This window comes from Hyperoodon ampullatus (assembly GCF_949752795.1).
Source record: "Hyperoodon ampullatus genome assembly, chromosome: 1".
Taxonomy (NCBI): Eukaryota; Metazoa; Chordata; class Mammalia; order Artiodactyla; family Ziphiidae; genus Hyperoodon; species Hyperoodon ampullatus.
The window spans coordinates 175,239,069-175,263,183 of NC_136914.1; positions in this window are offsets into that span (position 1 = coordinate 175,239,069).

The following is a 24,115-nucleotide window of genomic DNA, read 5'->3' on the forward strand; positions in this document are numbered from 1 at the left end:
AATTATCTACCTCTCTAAGATATTCTCATCTCTTTAATGTCTTGTATTTCATGTTAATGACTGGTCTTAATTTGCTTCCTTTTCCTATTAATCCTCCATCTATGTTAAAAACCTATGGTACAACCTCAACCTTCTTTGCCAGATCTTAGTCTTTGTACCTGATTTAACTATAACTTGGTCCCTCCAAGAGGACTCCGCTTGTTTAAGTAGCAGCTGCTGTTTTTACAAACTTGCAATACATCTTAATGTATAGACTCAAGAGTCCAACTACCGGGCTTCCCTGGTGGCGCAGTGGTTGAGAGTCCACCTGCCGGTGCGGGGGACGTGGGTTCGTGCCCCGATCCGGGGGGATCCCGCGTGCCGTGGAGCGGCTAGGCCCGTGAGCCATGGCCGCTGAGCCTGAGCGTCCGGAGCCTGTGCTCCGTGGCGGGAGAGGCCACAGCAGTGAGAGGCCCGCGTACTGCACAAAAAAAAAAAAAAAAAAAAAAAAAAGAGTCCAACTACCTCTAACATGCTTCTTCTGATGCTTATGGCTTCATCTCCATAAGGAAAACAAACAAACAAACAATAAAACAAAAACAAAACCTCTTAATTTGAAACACTTGTCATCTGGATAAATCACTCTGAACTCCTCTTCCTTGCTATCATCCACAAATATCTGAGTTAACCCTCTTATTCAACTAAAGACTATAGCCCTTAGTTCACACTTTTCCTTTCTATCTGAAATCCTACCATAATCCAGGGTGACGTCTAGGCCAGATAGAGGACACGTCCAATACTGGTCAAGGGCCACAGTGTGGCTGCCACTTGGACCCATCCTGACTAGCCTTAACTCTGATAATTAAGTCAATGATTTCACTCTCTCCCCAAACTCCCATTTCTTCAGCTCCTGAACTCAACTCTTCCTACATCACTTCTTTCCCCTAATTGGAACACGCTGATTGTGACTGGGACACATTCACATTACCCTGGCAGCTTTAAGAAAATGTCCAATGGTTTTTTGTCCTACCCAAAATCAATTGTTTCAGAATTTCTGGGCTTTGGATTTAGGCTCCGATATTTAATAAAAGCAGCCCGAGTACTGTTCAGGCAGATTAGGAACCACTGCCCTGAAGTACGTCTCTGCTTATATTTGTATCCTCACTGCCTTTCCTATCCAGCTTGGATTCCAAATATAATCCCTTCAAATTGGTCTTTAGTCAATAGCCTCAACTCCATTCTTCTGTGATCCCTTCCATTGTTTTCACCTGGCAAAGTTAAGTCACTGAGAATTACTTCTCTTAGCTTCTAAGCACTGCTCAAGGAAAAACGCACAGTCGTGCACATTGGAATTGTTACTAGTTTGTAGTCATTGATATAAAATGGCTCAAGGCTGTCCTACAGTCCTACTGTGTCCATAATAAGCTCATTTTTCCTTTTCTCTATGACACATGTCAAACCGTCTCCATTTACTTCAAATCTCTAACCCTATCACCCAACCCATCTCTCACAGACGTCCTTAAAAAGACAACTTCAGAGTAAGAACAGAATTCTTTTCATGGAAACTCCCTGAACTTCAGCTACCACAGCCTCAAGTGTCCATGCTTTTGCACCAGATTTATTCTTTCCTTCAATGTAAGAAACGCCCCTCCTACTATCTAAGACTCACTTCTCAATTTGTTGGTTGAATCCCTTCAGCTCCTCCTGAAAGGCTTTGCTTTGTTACTTACCTGTGGATAATTGGCCTAATGAAGAAGTCACAGCCTGGACTTGAACTATGGCTTCTCATTAATTGACTGAGTAACCATAAGCATTTGACCTCACCTCTTCATGCTCATAATTTCACTGCAAAATGGGGGATAGACATATTCCTATTGCATAGAGTAGTGGTGAGAAACATATCAGAAAAGTCTGAATTCTGTCTCCACTTCTGCTTCTCCTTTTCACTCCACAACCTTCTGAGATCTGGATTCAGTCCCCCACTGTGCTGAACCTGCTCTTGTCAATGTCAGCAGTGATGGCCTTGTAGTTAAATCCAATAAATAATTTCCAGGCCTTATCTACCTGAACACTTGGCAGAGTTTGACACTATTGACTGCTCTTTCTTTCTTGAAATGCCCTCTCCCTATGACTTATCTTTTACCGCACTTTCCTTGTTTGCCTTATACTTCCTTGACCATTTCATTTTCCTCTCTTTTGTGAGCTTCCCTTTCTCCTTGGCCTACCCTTTAATTATTGGCAATCTTCAGAATTCTGCCCTTTTACCTTCCTATTTTAAATAATTCCTCTGGCTAATATTTTTTGCTTCCAGGGCATCAATATCCACCTATAACGTGATGGATCCCAAACTATAAATCTCCAGCTTAGATGAAGGAATGTGGGACAGTGTTTAAGAACACAAATTCTGCAAGCAGTAGATCTTTGTTCAAGGTTTGCATTCTTACTCTGCCAGTTACTAGGTATGTGATGAGAAATTACTTATCTATGCCTCAGATCGGTTATTTGTAAAATAAAGGTGAGAATAATTTGTTTTACACACGAATGAAGAAAACATGTGTATACATTGTTTAAGACCATCTGTGACATATAGAAAATACTTAAAACATTTTACCTATTGCTGATTGCCTGTCTACCTATGGATCTTCCTATAAGCCTGTAAGACAACTATTTGACACCATATTTAATTGTCCCCAAAAGTCTTCAACTGCAATGTCTGAACATATTTTTCCAAGCCTCCTTCTCTTCATGTGTTTCCTAAGTCATTGAGTGGCATAGTTACCCAATAAGAACTTTATTTCCAACACTATCCTCTGATTTAATATCTTTTCAATTTCTGTGCACTTGTAGTTATGTCAACCTTTAATTTCTAATATTGTTTATTTTTACTTCTCTTTCTTTGATTGGTCCTCCCTGAGATTTATCTATTTGTTAGTGTCTTCAAATAATCAACTTTTATGTGTTTCTAAAATTATTTTAGAATTATTTTGTATTTTTTGTTTCTATTCAGATTTATTATGCTCTTTCTCTTCTATGCTTAGGTTTTTGTTCTATCTTCTTTATTTGCACACAACATATTAATATTTGGCCTTTCTTTTTCTTTTTAATATAAGCACTTCATAAATTTCCTTCTAAAAAAGTTTGAATATGCAGTTTTTGTTGTTATTTAGGAATAACAATTTTAGCATAACGCACAAGTTATTTAGAAGTGGGTATGTGTCTAACGTCTTTTTGCTCTTAGTGGCCTTGTGGTCAGAGAATATGGTCTTTATCTTGACTATATTTTGAAATGTATTAAAAACTACATTATTACCCAGTACATAATTTTTGTAAGTGTTTCAGATGTTTGGGAAAAATTTGTATTCTCTTATTTTTGGGTTCAGGTCTTCATACAAATAAATCTATTAACTCTAGATTTATAATTTAGTTCAAATTTTCTGCATTTTTACTTATTATTTTCCAGTTTAATCTATCAAGAATTGAGAAAACTATATCAAATTTGCAACAGCATGAAGGATTTGTTAACTTTTCTCATTAGCTTTATCTACATTTTATTTACTTATTTTGAGATAGTTTTATTAGGAGCATATAATATATAAGAGAATCCTGGTATATTTAGCCTTGTATCATTAATTTATCTTTAAATTAGCAACAGTTTATGTCCTTAACAATGCTTTTGATCTTAAGATATATTTTTTCTACTAAAATATTTGTCAGCATTCACTTGGTTAGTATTTGTTTCATATATCTTTTCTATCATTTTACTTTTAAGGCTCTCTGTATCTAATTTTTAGCCATGTCCCTATGAACAGCATATAACTGCACTTTAAAATCCACTTTGATAATTCCTGCCTCTTGATAAGTATAATATATATATTTATTTCTGTGATTATGATATATTAGGCCTTTTCCTACCACCTCACTTTTTAGTTTATATTTTTCTTTTTATCATGCTGCTTACTATTTTTAAATTGAGTTCATATATTTTCCTCATTTCATATTTTCTTTTTCTATAGATGTTTAAAATTTTATCATTCACATTTGGTTTTGGAAAGTCCAAAATTAATCAATATCTTAAACATTTATGATAGCAATTTAAGAACCATGGACTCTTTAAATTTGACCACTTTCCTCCTGACTTGTATAGTATACATGTACTGTGTTTTGACTTTGAAAGTTTGATTTTCCTTCTTCTCTAAATACATTCTACAGAATATTCTTTAGTTCAGTTTTCTTTGTGGAAACTTCTCAGTTTTATTCATCTTTACATGGTTTTATTTCATGCTTTTCTTCAAAGGTATATTTTGCTGCTTATAACACTCTAAGTCAGCAGTTATTTCCCTCAGCACTTTGAAGAGATCTTATAACTAATCTGTAACACCCAATGATGCTGTAATTATTCATTTGTTGTCCATGTGTTCCTTCTCTTTGACTGCTTTTTAACTATTTAAATTATTTTAAGTTTAGGATTATAAAAAAATTATATTTACTTTTTAAGTTGAAGATATTCTAATGCAGGCCTCACTAGAGTAAGGAGTAAAAGATGGGTCACTTTAAAATTTTTATTTTATTTATTCTATACAAGATACAATGTTCAGAGGAAAATGGATCTGGAGTCAGAAGTCAGGGATTTGTGCCTCTGCTAAGTCCCTTCCAGTTACACAACCTTGGGCAAATCACAAAACCTCCTCAATTCCAGGCATCCTCTCTTTCAACTGATAATGGTGATATCAGCCTCAGAGTGTTGCCAAAAGGACTGAATGAAACAGCATGTAGAAACAATGAGCTCAGGACCTAGTTCAGAGAAGTGCCCAAGAGATTATGCCAAGTCAAGCAAAGTATGCTTCCTTGAACTCTAACTTAGATTGCCAAGTTAGTGTTCAAACTTGTGGACTGTGCATGAGCTGCTAGAATTGTCAAGGTCCAGGGAAGCAGTACATACAGTTAAATAAATTAATCGTCAAAATAGCTAGCATCATTGAACATTTACTGTGTCTCTTAGAGTGTTAAAGGTTTCTCTTTGTCTTTATTATTCTGCAATTTCACTACAACGTGTTTCAGTTTCAATTTACTTATATTTGTTATTTATATTTATCATTTCCTGGATTTTGGGTCTATGTTTTTATGAAAATTGAAAAATCTATTATTGCTTTTAATATTGCCTCTCCTCTATTCTCTCCATCTGGTACTGTTGCATGTATATTAAAACTACTCATATTACCCTTTATATCTTGCAGCCCTTCATTCATATTTTCCATCTTTTTGTTTCTCTGTTTCCTATGAACTCTTTTTGGACATAGATTCTACTTCACTAATTCTCTCTTTAGCTGTAACACTTCAGCTGTTAAAGTAGTCAATTGAAGTTTTTACTTCAAACAGTATATGTTTAGGTTTAGAATTATGTAGTTTAAAATGTATTTGTTCATTTCTGATAAACTTTTAATTGAGGACCTTTAAGACTGCAGTTTCCATCTCATTATATCTCAAGCAGATACACTTCCATTTTCTATGTCTAACATTTCCATCAACTGGAGGAATTTTTGGTTTAATTCTTTGTTTTTTCCTTTTTGCTGATGCTCAGACACAAAGGATTGCTTTGTTCTGTTGAATTATGTGTTTGTTGTTTGAACTTAATGAATTATAACCCTAAGAGCATAGGTTTGGGAAGTTTTTTTTCTAATAGTCAATGGACTCCAGAAACCTGGGAGCATTTCAGTCCTTTCAGAGAACTTAGGCTCAACACTGGAGACTCAAGCTCCCCTTCCAGCCTCTTATAGTTTTCTGGTGGCTTTGGCTTTGGTGCTGTTGCTGATTCCCCAGATCACAATCATTGACCTTCCAGCAGGTCTGGTTTCCCCCTGGCTTTTTAGCCTTGAGAGAGAGAGAGAGAGAGAGAGAGAGAGAGTTTGTTTCTTTGGTTGTATCTTCCTTTCTTCCTTCCTTCTTTTGTTCCTTCTAACACCTTCCCTCCTTCCCTTCCGTCTTTCCTTCCTTTTTTTTTTTTAATAAGAAGAAATAGAGAATTTAGGAACTGTCTCTACCTCTTGTAAAATTGGTGATGCTTCAAATAGTATGTTTATTATGGGCTTTAGTTGTTTTGCTGCAGTCATTTTGACTCTTCCTCAATCCCCGGATCCAATCGACTACATAATCATATCAATTCATCTTCCAAACACATGAACAAGAAATCAAAAGCCAAAAACCTTTAAAATCTACTCTACCTCTCCAAACCCACTGTTGATATTCCTGTTAAGATTACCACCATCTCCTGCCCAGATTGCTGGAATAGTCCCCTAACTTTCTTCCTATTCCCAATCTGGTTTACATCCAATCCATTTTCTTCCATTTACTCAGAGCATTCTTACAAAAGTGCAAGTCTCAATTTATGTTTGCTACTTAAAACCGTCCAACAGCCCGTTTCCTTTAGACGAAACGTCAAAGTCCTTCATCACAGTTTTCTCCTACAGCTCCTGCATTAAATGACCATGGTTTACACTCTGATCATCTCTCTCATTAGCACCCCAACACATTCTACACTCCATGCAATATAAACACTTCATCTTGTTTACCTGTGTTATACAATCTCTCCTGTCTTGACACCTGAGCATACCATTTCTTCTTCCTGATATCCTCCCTCCTCACAGATTCCTATTTGTATTTCAACCATCCATTGCTAAGTAACTTCTACTGAATAGATTATTCACTCTCTATGGTTCAATTTAAAGAAAACTTCTTTTACTGAATCTCTGAACTCCCAGGTAGATTAGGCATCCCGTCTAGGTGCTCCCATGGAGCTCCACATTCCTTTTATTATAGCACTTAGCATACTTTACTGTAATTTATCTTTACTTGCTTGCATTCCCAACTAGACTATACACCCCATGAGAAAAAGTACGGTCTACTTTGTTTATTCTTGAGTCCCAGATTTCTAGACAAATGTCTTGCCTTTGAATGCTCAATAAATATTTATTGAATGAATGAAAGTAAGGATAGTTTTATAAATAGTAAGAGAAGAGTTCCGAAAAGGAATAGAAATAAAACTTTCAGCTACTAGCACACAGTCTCTAATTCTTACTTTTTTTTTTTTTTTTTTTTTTTTTGCGGTATGCCGGCCTCTCACTGTTGTGGCATCTCCCGTTGCGGAGCACAGGCTCTGGACGTGCAGGCTCAGCGGCCATGGCTCATGGGCCCAGCCGCTCCGTGGCTTGTGGGTTCCTCCCGGACCGGAGCATGAACCCGTGTCCCCTACATCGGCAGGCGGACTCTCAACCACTGCGCCACCAGGGAGGCCCCCTTACTTTTTTTTATCAACAATAAACCTCAATAGAGGTTTCTTAAATACCTTGCATACAATAAGAGCTCAATATTTTTATTAAATAGATAAATAAAATATTCACTGGTTACAATTAGTGATATCCTTGTACTTCTCAAAATAAATCTTACAGTAAAAAGGAAATGATAAAAACCCTTGGTTACTTGATGCATTGACCTATTTTTTTCTTACCATTTAAATACAATATTGTTATTTTATCTTAGGTCCATTTCATACCAATTATCCTAATTGGTATTTGAATCCTACTATTTTCACTTTGTCACAGAGTCCAGTTTAACTACAGTTTCCCACATTCTACACCACCCACTGCATTCATCCATTTTGTCATGTCAGAGGCACATCAAGCAGCCTCTGAGTGTAATCACATCAAAATCGATTTTCATGGCTGAGAGAAAAATAATGGAAATTTCTCTAATGTAGTAAATGTATGTGTTCCTTTTGGTTAACCAAAATAGACTATACATCAGACCTGTCAAAATTAAGTTTTCTTGATTCAGTGCTCTTCCACCAACTTGTATACAAATTATAAAAGCATGCTGTGGAGCGCGATGATGCAATCTTCCTGCTCCTCTGGTCTGCTCGTCCTGCATCTCTCTCAAATAAACAATTTTACCAACTTATCAAGCTACCAGCCAGTCTGAAGCCCTAGGCAACCTGCTCAATGTTAGAATACCTTAGACCTATCACTGTTTAGATCAATGAACTCTCCCATTAGGAGATGTTTCCAAACAGTAGCAATGGTAACATTTGGATGGGTGCAGAACCAAAGTCAAATACCATCTTTTTGGATTTTTTCCAGATCCTAATTTTTTTTTCTTTCTATAATCTTTTGACCCAAAGAATCACTTGATTAAGTATTAGTGTTCATTTCCCTGAAGTCATTCAAGGTGATAAGTATGTTTAAATTATAAGCTTCCAGTGAGGTGGTCATCCTACATACACTTTTTATATCATGTTCTTTTAAAGCAGATGTATCTTGCAAACACTTGCAGAATTCCTCTTTTTCCGTTTCTTGATAAATATGATCACAGTTGCATGATGATATTAGGAATGAATTTTAACCCGAATGATACAGATTAACTGCATTTTTTAATATAAAGCGATCCCCTAATAAATTTTGACTACTAAAATAAGTGCTAAAAGATAACATAATAATTGACAATGTTTTCATTACTAGGAATGGAAAAGACAGTCAACATATTAAAAAACTGACCCATGATATATTTATGAAAGTTTCTGACCAAAAACCCAATTTTTTATTGGCACCCAGCAGCCATTCATAACCAGCAAGAAGTAAGCCAAAAATTACTTCAAATTCAGTATCCCAAATGTATTACAGTGAAATTCCAGGATTTTATTTCTTCTGCCTAAGAGAGGTAAGAATGAATATACACGGAAATGTATATCTTAAAAAATGCCAAGATGTGTTCCAAAGAAACTTCAGGCAGTGTGGATAATCCCATAAAAAAATAAAGTTTTCCTAATATCCAGCCTTTTAAAATCAAGGTTATTTCTTAGTTCAGTTTTCTTTATTCAAAATTAATTCTTTTGGGCTTCCCTGGTGGCGCAGTGGTTGAGAGTCCGCCTGCCGATGCAGGGGACACGGGTTCGTGCCCCGGTCTGGGAAGATCCCACATGCCACGGAGCGGCTGGGCCCGTGAGCCATTGCCACTGAGCCTGCGCATCCAGAGCCTGTGCTCTGCAACGGGAGAGGCCACGACAGTGAGAGGCCCGTGTACCGCAAAAAAAAAAAAAAGATTTAAAATTAATTCTTTAAAGGCTCAGATTAAAACAAAACAAATTCTAAGAGTTAGATAGTCATGAACAGTAATGAGAAATAGGTTTGCATGTCTGGTAATGGAAACCTTATTAAAAGTCAGATTGCTGTTTTAAACTCCTGGGATTTTTTAGCAAGGTATCATGGGGATATATATGAGTAACCAGCTATAGTGTTCTTTACTTAACATTCAACTTTAGTAATCTTTAATAATTTGATTCTATAATTCATAATATTCACTAGGACTTTTTTTAAATAAAAGATAATATAGCATAGAGGAAAAAAACATGGGGCTTGGAATTTTAAGACTTCTGTGCATCAAATTACACTTCCTAAATCTGGTCATCAAACAACTCTTAGCAGTAAACAAACCCCTTCAGCTCTTCTTTTTAAATCTTTACAAAAGCCAAATTTCTTAATCTTTAATTCTACATATGGTTAACACAGTATTCCTTATAAACTTTTACATTTTAAAAAACTTTTAATTTTGTTGTTGTTGTTGACATTCTTTATGATCTCTTTGAGGTATTTAGGATTTTAAACATCTAATGGCAGAACTTTTTTTTGGATATATAATATTTAACAGGTGACTGAAGTGTAATCTAAACTGGGTTTGATAACATTCTCCTTCAAAAATGGATTAAAATGTTTTACTAAGGCCAACTGAACCAGGGTGATGAGAAATCCATTCATACCCTTAACAGACTTTCAATTCCAGACAGTCCCCCTTCTGGGTGGCAAGTCTGATGTGATGCACATTAGCATAATTGATAGGGAAATTGATGCAATATGAAGATGAGAAGGAAGAACTGACAGTGGAGGATTTCTTTCTTGAAACACAGATTTGAAAAACATAATTCCTTGCTAGTATTTAACAGTAGAAATTTCTTTACCTGCCTGAACTTTCGTAATGAAAAATATCCCTCACAATCTGCAAACTTTTTCTAACTCGGCAGCAGTATAAATTAATAGTTAACTGCCATTATAGTGTAATTTATTAAATTGCAGATACTTTGGTGGTTGTATGGCTATATATTTCAACCCAAGTGTCCAAATCCTACAGGAAATCTCTGGTAATACCTGGCTAACTACTGTGTGGGTTCAATACATCAGCATTATAAAATAGATCATTGTATGTGTTTAATGTACTCAACAAGGTTGTTCAATGAACATTTGCTCATTCATTTATAAATATTTATTGAACATTCACTTTGTCAAACATAGTGCTAGGTGCTCTTATTTAAATTCCAAATTAACTTTGCAATGACAAGAGTTGAAAATATTTCTGATATTTTGCTACCTGAGTTTAAATTCCATTTTCATCACTTATTTACTACATTAACTTGGACAAATTGCTCAACCTTTCTGTTCCCTGCTTTTCCCATAAGTAAAATGGGAATAATAAGAGCATGAAAAGTCACGGGAGCTTCTTGATGATTAAATGAAATAATATGTTCAAGTGTTTAGCATAGCAAAGTGTTCTACATGGTAACTGTTCTTATTTTCTTCATTTACTGAGGCTATAGAAGAAAAACACCTTGCTTGTGGGCATATAAGTAATAAGTAGAGGAGTGGAAATTCAGACTGTATTTCTCCAAACTGCATGTCTTTACTTTTATCTTTTTAAAATTTATTTTTGTCAATATAATACCTATGCATCATTTTTAAAAGATAGTACTGCAAGACTTAAAACAAATGCAAAAGACAGCAATCGTCTCCTTTTCCTCTTCACTCCTAATTATAACATACTAATATTTCTGTTTCTTGATTTATTGAGGCATTATTTATTATTTTCCTGTTATGAAATATGGAGACTCAACACCCAAATGTCCCAGCCATCTACTTTACATTTTTTCATTCAAGTTATATCAAATTTGTTCAGATAAAGCAATTTTTAATGTTTACATTATGGTTGCTAAGTAATTATTTTTCACTCGTGAGCCAAGTCAAGCACTATTTTTCAATTACCTTTCTTGTGCAATATTTTGTTTTTCCCAGACTTAAAAAACTTTCTTGAGTTAATTTTGGCTTTATTGTCTATGTCCCTATCATTTTTCCACAAGCTCTTCAAAAATATCAAACCGCTTTCAAATTCTCTTTTTTACATGGTCAAGCACATTAGATTATCTATTTGCTTCTCCATTTTCCCTGGAGACAGTCTTCCTGAAGGTTCCCATGCTCCCACACCATTCTCAACTTGTGTCTGAGGCTGACTTCATGCTCTCACCCTGAGACTGCCTTTCTTCTCTCTTGATGGTGGACCCACTCTTTCCTGAATTCTGGGTCTTCTTCTTTCTTGCTTACTTCTTTGTTTTGATGAAAGAAAATCTGAGAGGCTAGAAAAATTGCCTAGAAAAAGTGACCTGCGATAAATATATTGAAAATGTACCTGTCCAAAAATGTCTTTCTCTACCCTCACATTTGATTGATAGTTGGCTGGGTATAGAAGTCTCTGTTGAAAAAAAAACTATTTTCAGGACTTTGAAAGCATTATTCAGTTGTTAGTTTCCAGTTTTGCTTAAGACGTCAATTGCTGTTCTGGTTCTCCATGTTTAAATATATCAGTTTTTTTTCTCTCCATGAGAGTATTTGGACCTTAATTTATTCTAGTTTCATTAATTTTATGATGATATATCTTAGTGTGGGTATTTTTTATTTCTTTTTCTTTTCCATTTTCCTCATTGTTTTGTACGCCAGTGGGTCTTCAATTCCGAAAAACTTCCTTGAATTATTTCTTCGATAATTTCCTCTTTTCAATTTTTCTTGTTCTTTTTTTCTGGAATTTATATTAGCCATATGATGAAACTCCTGAATTATCATTTATTATACATTTTTTCTTATCTTTTTTTAAAAATGTTGGCCTTTTGATTTTACTTTTTTAAAGATTGCTGTTGAGGCCAAAAGGTATACAAAAAGATGCTCAATGACACTGATCATCAGGGGAATGCAAATCAAAATCTCAATAAGATATCACCTCACACCTATAAGCGTGTTTTTTTTTTTAAGACAGTAAGTATTGGTGAAATTGGTGCACTTGCATCCTATTGCTGAGAATAAAAAATGGTATAGCCACTATGCAAACCAGTATAGAGCTTCATCAAAAAAAACTAAAAATAGAACTACCATATGATCTGGATATCCCACTTCTGGGTATTTATCCATAAGAATTGAAATCATGATCTCAAAGAGGTATTAGCACTTCCAGGTTCATTGCAGTGTTATACACAGTAACCAGATGTATAAATAACCTAAATGTCTATTAATGGATGAATGGATAAAGAAAATTGTATATACACATAGTGGAACATTACTCAGCCTTAAAAGAAAAGAAAATCCTGCAATATGCAACATGGATAGACCTTGAGGACATTATGCCAAGTGAAATAAGCTAATCACAGAAGGGAAAATACTGCATGAATCCACTTATATGAGGTATCTAAAATAGTCAAACTCATAGAGTTAAAGAATGAATGGTGGTTGCCAGTGGCTGAGGGAGAGAGAAACTAGGAGTTGCTAATGAACATGTATAAAATTTCAGTTATAGGAAATGAATAAGTTTTACGGATACTGTATTTTACACTTAAAAATAATTAAGAAGGTAGATCCCAAGTTAGGTATCTTTATCATAATAATTTTTTTAAATGAGATTTCCATTAAATTTTTAATGGAAGCTATCCTTTTAAGTCATTTATTGTTCTCTAATTATTTCCTTTTTATATAACTCTGTTCTTATTTCAGGAGTGCAATATCTTCTCTTATCTCTCCAAGATTAAAGATTCAGGGTAATTTGATTGTTTATTTTAAGATTTATTTTGCTCCCTGTTTGTCTCTGTTTATGACAACTGCTCTCTATTATTTGCTTCCATCCCCTTATTTCATGCTGAGGTTTTTTGTACATGCCTGATAATTCCCGGCTACCCACTCATATTTAAAATTAAAGCACTAAAGGGATGACTGAAGCTCTGGGTGAGAAGGCTTCACTGCAAAGTGATTGGTTTGGAATGATAACACTCTTTGCTGCACACTCTCTAGGCCCTACCTGCTTGGTAGTCATCCTCATATCTCCAGAGAAGAATCTTCCAATCCACTGCCTATAAAAGATAGTAGAAGGGAAAGGATGAAGAATAAACCTCCATACCACAGTCCTTGGAGCTAACAAAGAGAAGGATGTGGATCTTATTGTTCAGTATGTAGACTTTCCTTAATATCTCTATTTTCAATACTGTGCTTCTCATCTCTAAGATCTTGAGAATCTTGGCTTAATTTCTCCACATGGAAAGTTTTCTCCTGCCAGAGGTGAAAGGGATGAGCTAAACAGGATAGCTCAGCCATAAAGGATGAGGAAAGAGTCCCATGAATTTAACTGCTCCTCTTCAAATTTTCAACCTTTATAGGTCTTAAAGAGATCTTCCAAGGAAGCTGATACTTCAGATTCCTGAGCCTTCTAAGGTTCTGCAACATAGACTAGGTTTCTTCTCATTTAATATCTCCTCAACTGTAGGTAATTACCATGTTTATTGAGTCTAAGATAATTTTTAAATTATTCTAACATATTTGAATGTGGGGAACTGTCTTACTGTCATTTGCATTATGAAAGATTATATTTTCCAAAGACATCTGCAACAATATCTTCCATCCCACACATTCTTGTTTCAGTGTGACCTTGTCTTTCTTCCATTAAGACATGGAGTATTTATCTAACTCATTGAACCTGGTTGGAAATTTGTGACTGCCTCAACCAATAGTGTGGGGTGAAAGTGAGGCTGTGACTTGAAGATAGGTTATAACGAGCCATATGGCTCTGCCCAGCTATATCTCTTGGGATGTTTGCTCTTCTAACTCAGCTACCATGCTGCGAGGAAGCCCAGACTACGTGAATAGGTATATGTAAGTGTCTTGGCCAATAGGCCCAGCTGAAGTCCCAGAAGATAGCTAGTAGTAATCATCATCCATGTAAGTAAAGAAGCATTTGAGATGATTCCAGCCCCAGCTGATATCAGATCACAATTGAATGAGTGATCCTGATCCATCTAGGCCCAGTCAAACCCCAGAACTGTGAGAGATAATAATAAAATTATTATTGTTAATTTAAGCTACTGGGATGGTTTGTTATACAGCAAGAGATAACTGGACACTTACAATCATACATTTATAATTATATTTGTCAGTAATTTTTTTCCCTTAATGAAACAAACTAATGGTGCATCTTATAATAAATGGCATCTTCAATTCAGAAAATGTATCAGTATTCTACTTTCTCTGACTTGTGAACTCCTCTTCCACTTTCCATGTTCCAAAAATTTCTTGTCCTCTCTGGTTCACTGGTGGTTCCCCTGGTGGTTTTATATCCTTACTTTATTCTCATTTTAGTGAGATTTCTGGAAAGAATGGTGATAAGTGTGTGTTCAGTCTGTTATAAGTAGCTGAACACATCATCCTGTATTTAAGGTTCTAAATTTATAGATGTAGTTTCAACACTGATGGCTACCTAATGACATTATATCTTTTTTGCATTATTACCCAGATCTGATTTTTTTTTTACTTTAGTGAAAGTTAGTGCTAATGAACAAGGTTAGTGTTTTGAAACCATTAGTTAAGTGAAGTCACTCTGCACAAATAATAAAAATACAACGCCCAAAATGAACAAATATTAAAAATATAACCAAAAAATGGACAACAGTTATGTATGGAGTGACAATAAATAAGTCAACATAACTTTCTGATCCCCAGTTTCCATAAGCACAAAATAGAAATAACAGTTTTAACAGAAATATTAGGTGACAATTTAATGAGATAATACCTGTGAAACTTATTGCAGTATCTAATACATAGTATATAATGTATCCCTAATAAATATTGTCTCAATATGGATGCATTTAATTTCCTTCATTATTTTTAGTGGAACAGTTATAAATTAAATTTTAAAAACATAAACTATCCCTGAACTATTCATCATGTTATTTTTCATAACATTGTATATACTAATCTCTGATCATGAATGCATTTAAACATAGGATTGCTCTATGTCTTCCCAGCATCTATTTCCTTTTCTTCTTGTAACAGAAGCTCTATTTCTCTTATTGGCTACAGTTGTGGTAAACTGACCAAACACGTGCCTCAGCCTTCCCATTGGCAAAAGGTAGATAAATGATTTAAGCTAGACCATAACTAAATTCTCTTCCAGGAATTTGAATATTGAGCTGAGCAACACAGAGATTTTAAATGGTCAGATTTCACTCAACTCAAGGAGAGCACTTTGAAGAATCTGCCCATTAATTCTTCTTACCTAGATTCCTGGCACTGCCTTATTTGCCCTTACTGATACATGTTTCTTTCACTCTTCCTTTGAATCACTGAGCAATTCTATCTTCTTAATAAATTTCTGTTTTTGCTCAAAGTAACCAGAATTCATTCCTGTTTTATGCAACTGGAAAATACCAATTGATATATTGATATTTGGAGAATCCATTTGTAACAAAAAGATAAGCCGTATTTGAAGGTAGACCTGACTTGATATAAATGAGTTTAGTTTACCTACCTTTTTATTTTTCATACCCTTTCCATAAAATATTTCCTTATTCTCAGCAAGACATTTCTTTTGTACATTAAAGCCAAGTTTATTCACTTTCCACTTCATTGAGATTTCAACAAATACAAGGATACATAAGAATGTATTTGGGAATATATAAAAGCAAACTCTAAAATAAAGTTAAATAGCCATAACTTGAAAGCAAGATTTGTCTCAAGTATGTAAGAAAACCAAAATTGCTTTCACTGGACAGGTAAACATATTAAGCACACTGCTGTAGAAATTGGGTTGGAGAACTTGCTGTAATACAGTAAATCAACCTACACTGTTAAATTCACATGTCATTTGGAGGTTTTCTCCTTCTGCAAGCATTTAGTTGGCATGGTAGTAAGCTGAAGTCTTTTGTGAGCTGTTGCTTAAATAAAACCCAAGGAAGGCATTCATATGATGGGCCTCTGAACACTTTGCCGAATTATAATTATCCATAAACAAAGATCAGAAACCCAGAAAAGATTCTATTAATGTTGCCATGTCTTCTTAAATCTCTTCCTTTGATTATTTTTGTCACTACTCAGAGTCACATTATTACCAGCTGATGGGTGGCACAGATGGCACAGAGCAGAGAGGTTTGTTTCTGTCATGGTCTGCACTATTTCTTCATGCCTTTTCTTATAGGTTTTGGTGGATTTCAATTTCATTTATTTCTTGGATAATTGTTTCATTGCTTTTGTTGTTGTTTTTACTTAATTAGTCAGAATATGGTTATGTGAATAGGACACGTGACTGACTCCCGTTGACCTCATGGTAACTGGAGATGGCTCTGTTTATTTCCCTTCTGCTGCTTGTTTGAAAGATGCCCTGGACCATTTGGCTTTTACCATGTGGCAAGAAGCTGGCCGTGAGTTTTTTAGTCTGGAGTCTGAGCATGTGTGCATTTTGGCTTTCTAAGGTTTTCTCAACTTTGGTCTGTCCATCCTCCCTCTCCCTCTCCACCTCTCTTTCTCTCTCCATATACATACACAAGTATTTTCACCATTCAGGGCCACTTTGGTCATTACTATGTATGAAAGAAGTTGAATATGCACAGTAAAACTCTTAGCCCCAAACTCTCCTACTTGATTATTTTCCGGTGTCTACTTGTGCTATTTGTTTGTTTGTTTGTGCTATTTGTTTGTCTCCTCTCTCATTATCCTTATGAATTCCTCTGCATTGCTACAATCTTTAATTTGCCTGGGAATTTGACTGCAGAAAATCATAACAGAAGCTTTGGGGCACTCCTGCGTTCATGAATCCACAGAATGTGTTAGGAAGACTTCAGTGACTCCATCTTTGCCCCATTCCCATGATCTTTGATAGAAAAGTTCCAGTGCCAGCTAGCAATTCAGACTAATTTCTCTCCCCACAGACTTTCATCTCTTTAACACTTTAAGAATCAATTTTAGGCCCTAGGATTATTTTATTTCACCTTCCTGAGAGTTTCATTTAATACACTCTGCTTTTTAAACTTTATATATATTCAAAATTTCATAGGCAATGAATCTGTCAAACATGTGCATATGTAGTATTTCCATGTAGCTTCCACCATATCTTTTATATGTGAATGTCAGAATTATATTTCAGAGTGAGGACCAAAGAGGCTTTTAGGAGAATGGTATTTCATTAACTCACCTTCTGGCATTTTAACTGTTACCAGCTGTACAGTTTAGTTTTATTACAACAGTCATTATTGTGATAACTTTTCCTACTTTATCTTTGCAATTTATTGGAGCAGTTAATTTCTCAAAAAGTAAGAGCATTTTTTCTCATTAGAAATTCCTTCATGGCCTCTTTAATACATGTTCCTTGCTATTTAGAAGAACTGCTGATAAGTGATTTTGACTTGTATCCTCAGTAATGTGAGATGTTTAACAGAAACTTGGCAAACCACTTAAGGGCTGAAGTGATTTATTAAAACTAGCCCCAAATGATTAATTTCTGTCCCATTACTGCCACCACATTCAAAAAGTTCCCATATAGCAATGGACAACCAGATACACTTACGAACTTCCTAAGGACAACGCTTTTACTTTGTTTAAGGAATCTTTTTTTTCCCTAAGATTACTGTTTCTCCTTTTGATTTTTAACTCCAGAATTTGACAGCATTGAGCTTTAAGGACTGACTCTGTTAGCCCAAAGTAAATGAGAGAGATATCAAAAGGTATGTGTTCTATAGAATTCTAAACCAGGAAGTGCAATCATCCAGATTATTGTCTTTGACCAAATGAACCAGCAAAAGTCAGTCTTCCTTTCTCTTTGTCAGACTAAAACTAATCCATCTGTACAAAGTTTATCCCTAACCTCTCTTTTGTATCTATTTTTATATTTCCATATATTTTCCTCTCTTTTGGACTTTCATTTCCTTGTGTTTATTTCTCCAGTTTTTGTCTCCTCACAGAGCTTTAGCAAGATAAAGAAGAAGAATTTACATCTGAAAACATGACCCAAATGTGGCAGCCTTCAGAGAGTCTAATAAATGTTAAATAGGAAGCAAGAAATAGACAAGAATTTGTGATATTAGTGGGACAGGTACTTAGAAAAGGAGAGAAAGGAGAGAAAATGTTGACTATGATGAGGAAATGAAGAATCATTTTAATCAGCCTAAAATGAAAGCTATTTGTAAACATTACTCTTCAGATTTCTGTCATGTTTCTGTTTCCACAGGGAACATTTCTCTTACACATCTACAAAGTGATCCACATTTGGAGGTCATTGATTGCATATCCTACCTCCTGGGTTAAAAGCAACGGTTCTGACTAGTGAATATTTTCTAAGTCCAGTTGGGTAAGTCAATGTTAGCTAATTATATGATATTAACATCAACAACTTCAACATTAATGGATGCCAACCATATGCCTACAGAGCTAAGGCTATTTTACACACATTATTTTATTTATTTCCTTCTGCAGTCCTTTAAGGTAATTATTGTTGTCCCTATCTTATAATCAAAGAAATTAAGATGAGAGAGATAAAATAACTTCTTCAAGATCGTAGAGATAGTGAGTCATGGATTTAGGTCTTTTCCATCCTGCTCTACCTAAATGCTTTAATATGACTGCTGTGCTTCCCCTACTCTCCTTGTTACATGTCCATCAACCACCAAAATTGTACTCAATGCTTTCCAATTTGGACAAAAATGATAGTAAGGTTTGGGTGCTCTATCCTTTCAAAGTTATAACTTACTCTTATTTCATCAAAGCCCACTTTAGGCTGCCACCCCTATTTATAATACAACAGTCATGTATTAGTAATATTATACATTTAAAAAAAAACTAAGTATCTCTAAAGATTTGGTAATTGGGTACATTTTACAACTATTGCAGTGGGTACACTCAAGACACTGGGTGATAAAACAGACCCACAGAGCCCTGCTTCAACTAGTTTACACTGAGAATCCAAATGCAGAGACACAACAGAGCCTGCAGTAAGTCATCAGCTGAGCACTGGTGAGTTTCATGGGCTTTTTCTGAAAGAAATGCACTTCAAGGATGCTTCTTGAATATTAAGTAGGAAAACAACCCTGGTCTTTGGGAAGGCATGAAACAACACACCAAACTGAGTTTGCATGACACAGAAAAAAATTTCAGAGAGACTGTGAAAGGAAAATGTAGAAAATCAGAGTGGCTAGAGAAGAGGCAATCAAAGAATCACCCCATTTATTCAAGGCAATGCAAAAGCCGTACTAGAGGTTCAGGAGAAATAAATGATGGATTGGCAGAATGGAAGACAAAAGCAATCTGGATAGAATTATTCTGAATTGCTGATGAAAGAGCTACATGCAGTCACTGACATCCAAAGCGAGAGCATTTCTAAGTGTCTCCTATGCCGATCCTCCCTGATTCTTGGGAGGAAGGCACAGGGTACTTGGGCAAATCTTTATGCTTTCATAAATTTCTGAAGGTCAGAGCTAGGAGAGGACTTGTTTAGTCCAACTTCATCATTTAGCAGGTAAGGAAACTAAGTTTCATGAGGTAAAGCAACTTGATTCAAATTACAGTGGGTGTGTGTTTTAAAATTGAACGCTTTACTATTTAGGTAACTAGCTAAGCTTCTGTAACAAAGAACACCTAAAACACACTGACTTGATGAACAATCCAGACTAGAGAGGTCACAAGTTCATGCAGGGACCCTTCCAAAGCTTAGCTCATCTTCACAGTGTCTAACCAGTGGGAAGTAACAATGTGGAACTTTGCCTGAACCCCCTGAGTCTAGAAAATGAAGATTAACAACTCCTCCTACCTTCCTGTGCTGGGAAATGGCCAGTGCAAAGAATTATCCTTCCCAATATGACTTAAAAAAGATTCACAGATGCCCCCCTATTTAGCTATGACTAGACACTGACTCTAAATTTCTATTTTTTTTGCCTCGTAAATAATTAGCTGAATTGCTTATTGACAGTGATCAGTTGGAACAAAATATTTGCTAATCAAACTTTGGTTAAGTTTCTCTCCTTCCCCCAGTCCCATGAATTTTGACCCACCTTTAGCCTAAGCCAGCACACAGCCTACTCCTGAGAATAGGCTGATCTAATATTGAATCATACAACTTGCATCCCACACTCGGTAACTTTTAGACTTGTTCCCTCCTCTCTATAAAAGAAAAACTCTTTTTTGCCTAACCTCTGACACACTTGCTGCTCTTATTGTGGGAACATTCTCTCTACTGCACTAGTCCTTTCCTACACCCCATTTCCCCTCCAAACAGAGTCTCTGCTGACTAGGTCGAGATTTGTTTTTATTTGCCAGAAGGTAGACACAAAATAGATACCTCAGAAATTTTAACATTACCTTTTAATCACATCCCATCAACAACTGGGTTTGAATCTTGGTTCTGCCATGCATTAGCTCTGTGATCTATGACAAAGTTGTACCTTCTTTATATATCAGTTTTCTCATTTAAAATAATTACAAAAACAGAATCTGCCTCATAGAGTTTGGGAAATACTAAAATGAGAAAATTCAGGTAGAGTTCTTAGCATATTATTTCCACACAATAATCACCCACAAATGATAGTTTACCACATACTAGAACAATGCCTGGCATTTTGGTATTTATTATTTAATATAATTCTAGTAATAGAATCATAACAATATTACAAGTTGTTATTATCATTTTACATAAAAGGAATCTGAAGCTCACTAAGCCTAAGGAATTTGCCCCAGATCAGACAGAGTAGTAGGATATCTGGGATTCAAACTTTAGTTTCTCTGACTATAATTTCCATCTTTTTCATCTCCTTCATGTTACATCATGCAATTTCCTAACTTCTAGATATTACATAATTAACATCCCCTGATTTTAAGGGAGAAAACACCCTTTGTCTTATTGAGTCATTTTACTGTAATGAAAATATATACTTCTCCAATAATGAATGAAGAATTTTATTTATTTTTCTCAAACTAAGTTATTGAACAACACAAGTCTATGTAGACAACCCTATTGAAGTTTTTGAATCTGTTATGCCTGGTCAAACGACCAATGTTTATGGCACAAAGTAGTCAACAAAGATTTGCTGAGTGTACTGAATGGAAAGAAAAAAACATGGCAAAACTTTTGGGAAAATGACAATCGAATGTGACCACTGAATAGAGGAGTTGGAAATGATGTTAATTCTTTTGTGTGCAAAGGTGAAGGCATACTTCTGTTTTGCTCTTGGATTAGTGATTACTGCAGACTTTCTCTAAAATGTCTAATCTGTTCTTATTTACCTCAGTTTCATCTAACTTGAGGAAAAGGGACAGCATATTAAAATAGTTTAGTGGGGGATTTGGGGCTGCTTTTTTGATGAGTTTAAATAGAAAACTCAAGAATCAGTACTTTCAAAGACTTAAAAATCAAGATTCAGCTAACGTAGACTAGAGAACTATTTCAAACTCTAAATATCCTTTTTTACTCTATCTTTAAGACCGTGGTAAATTGTGGCATTACAACAGAAAACCTAAATTGAAAAGAGAAAGCATCATGGTTTGAATAGTGAAAAACATTTCTAATTAACTATGCATGCTTGATCTGCACTAGACTATAAAATTCATGAGGACAGGAAAAGTTTCTAATTCATCCTTCTCTCTATCCAAACATCCATCCATCCCCTCCATCCATCCATCCATCCATTCATCCATCCAACAAATGCTTACCATAACCCTATTGTATCTGTGCCATTGACTGAATGGAACACAGGGATGAGGACATAGTTCCTCCCTTCAAAATGTCACAGTCTACTTGAGGACAGTCATATACACAACTCACAGTAATGAATTCAGACTATAAAAAGTGTTATAAGGAGGTAAGAAAAATGAGGATAAATGTTTAAAGCAAATGATGATTAGTTATAACTAAAAAATGAGATAAGGTAAGTGTTTAGTACAGTGGGTTCCAAGGTGCTAATAAACAACAAAGACTTATGGAATAATTGAGTGAATGAATGATTACTAAAAGACATACTCAGTCATGGTGCTGATTTCAGGCTTGACTGAATCATTCATATTAAGTATTTTTTAAAAAGTCAGACCTTATGATTTCCAAGTCCAAGAAGATAGCTAATTTAATTCAACAGAATGTGCTTTCATAATGTCCTTGTTCATAATGCTTGATTGGTTCTCTTGGAAGTTGACTGATGGTCAGACCCTTTCTGAAGGATGAAACAGCCAGGAACCCTGTGCACATAACTGAAGTTATTAAGAATCTATGTGACTGGAAAGCAAATAACTCTTCATCAAGTTCTTAAAACACAATTTCACTCTTAGCCTTTTCATAGATTGACCTTCCCACCCAATAAACCTATACACATACACACACATGCCATACACACAATTTGAAGTAACTTTCTATAGGAAGTTTTTCCTATTAATGCAATGCTAGAGGAGGTATTCCTCCTAGGTGCTACCTTACTTTCCCTCTTACAGTTTTATGTTTAACTTTTTTTATTATAATTTTTATGAAAGCAGAGAATGACTCATACTCATCATATATCCCCATCCCTAGTGTAGGTCCTGGCACATGATAACAAGACAAGAATTATTCATCAAAGGAGTAACAAAACATTGAATAAATTAGTTTAGTGCATTGATAGACTTGTTTACAAAGCAGAACTCTGACTATATTATAACTAAATACAAAACTCCATACTGAATGCCAAATAAAGTTTAAACTCCTTAGATTGTCAGTGAAAGTCTTCTATAATCTGGTCCTTATCAAATTATTGCTTACTCATATGTCAAAAATTCCAGCAACATTGGCATTCTGAATATACCCTATGCTTAAAGGCATTGCACATCAATATTTCCCGGATCCACATATCTGTCTCTTGAAACTTTACCCACCTTTCAAACCCAACTGAACTGCTTTCTACGAGGATACTTTCCTGATCCTTCTTTTCCCTAACTCAATCCCCAGTGCTAGGAATTATTTTTTCTTCTAATTACCCATAGCTTTCAACACACTTCTGTTAGAGTTTACCACAGACCACCATGAATTATATCCGGATTTTTTTTTAACATCTTTATTGGAGCATAATTGCTTTACAATGGTGTGTTAGTTTCTGCTTTATAACAAAGTGAATCAGCTATACATATACATATATCACCATATCTCCTCCCTCTTGCGTCTCCCTCCCACCCTCCTCATCCCACCCCTCTAGGTCTTCACAAAACACCAAGCTGACCTCCCTTTGCTATGCGGCTGCTTTCCACTATCTATCTATTTTACATTTGGTAGTATATATATGTCCATGCCACTATCTCCTTTTGTCCCAGCTTACCCTTCCCCCTCCCCGTGTCCTCAAGTCTATTCTCCACATCTGCATCTTTATTCCTGTTTTCCCCTAGGTTCTTCATAAACCTTTTTTTTTTTTTAGATCCCATATATATGTGTTAGCATACAGTATTTGTTTTTCTCCTTCTGACTTCCTTCACTCTGTATGACAGTCTCTAGGTCCATCCACCTCACCAAAAATAACTTAATTTCATCTCATTTTATGGATGAGTAATATTCCATTGTATATATGTGCCACATCTTCTTTATCCATTCATCTGTCAATGGACACTTAGGTTGCTTCCATGTCCTGGCTATTGTAAACAGAGATGCAATGAACATAGAGGTATATGATTCTTTTTGAATTATGGTTTTCTCAGGGTATATGCCCAGTAGTGGGATTGCTGGGTCGTATAGTAGTTCTATTTTTATTTTCTTAAGGAACCTCCATATCGTTCTCCATAGTGGCTGTATCAATTTACATTCCCACCAACAGTGCAAAGGGTTGCCTTTTTTCCACACCCTCTCCAGCATTTATTTTTTGTAGATTCTTTGATGATGGTCATTCTGACTGGTGTGAGGTGATACCACATTGTACTTTTGATTTGCATTTCTCTAATGATTAGTGATGTTGAGCACTCTTTCATGTGTTTGTTGCTTATCTGTATATCTTCTTTGGAGAAATGTCTATTTAGGTCTTCTGCCCATTTTTGGA